Source organism: Sorex fumeus, unplaced genomic scaffold (assembly GCF_029834395.1).
Source record: "Sorex fumeus unplaced genomic scaffold, SorFum_2.1 ptg000070l, whole genome shotgun sequence".
In the NCBI taxonomy this organism is placed as follows: Eukaryota; Metazoa; Chordata; class Mammalia; order Eulipotyphla; family Soricidae; genus Sorex; species Sorex fumeus.
The window spans coordinates 7,969,592-7,970,183 of record NW_026606127.1 but is presented as its reverse complement, the minus strand read 5'-3'; the positions used below and the strand labels follow the sequence as shown (position 1 = coordinate 7,970,183).

At 33.4% G+C, this 592-nt stretch overlaps 1 pseudogene; it reads right to left on the bottom strand.

Moving 5' to 3' along the window:
* Nucleotides 1–268: 268 nt before the first annotated feature.
* LOC130036943 (uncharacterized) lies at nt 269–367 on the bottom strand (annotated as a pseudogene).
* Between the last annotated feature and the right edge of the window lie 225 nt (nt 368–592).

Sequence of the window (592 nt, the reverse complement as noted above, 5' to 3'; positions counted from 1 at the left end):
TTCTTTTCTTTCTTGAAGAATTGTTTTCCAGCCTTTGAATTTGAGCCCATGGTTGCTTTGATTGTTCAGAAGTGTTTCTTCAGGCAGCAGAATGTTGGGTTCAGTTTTATAATTCATCTTCCCATTCTGTGCCTCTGAATTGGCACATTTAGTCCATTGACATTGAGAGAGATTGTTGTGATGGGGATTTGTGCTATCTTTATGTAGAATTTTTGTACTTGTGCGGATTGTCTTAGCTTAAAGTAGCCCTGTTAATTCTTCTTGCAACAACAATATGGAACACTTTACAAGTTTGCATGTCATCTTTGTGCAAGGACAATGCTAATCTATGTATCATTTCAATTTTAGTATATATGTCATCAAATATAGTATGAGTTAATTTTTCCATATTTTTCTCTACTTATTAATTTGAGGGTTGTCCTTACTCACTCCTATGGCAGACAGTGATTCATAAGCAAGGTATGTATTTCAAAGCAGCTTGAATAGATAGATTTAGAACTTTAATGTCCCAGAAAGAAAAATATGGTTTTTACCATATTATCTTTTTCCATACCCAAGGCATCAGTTTTACAAAATAATTCTTTTGGAAGAT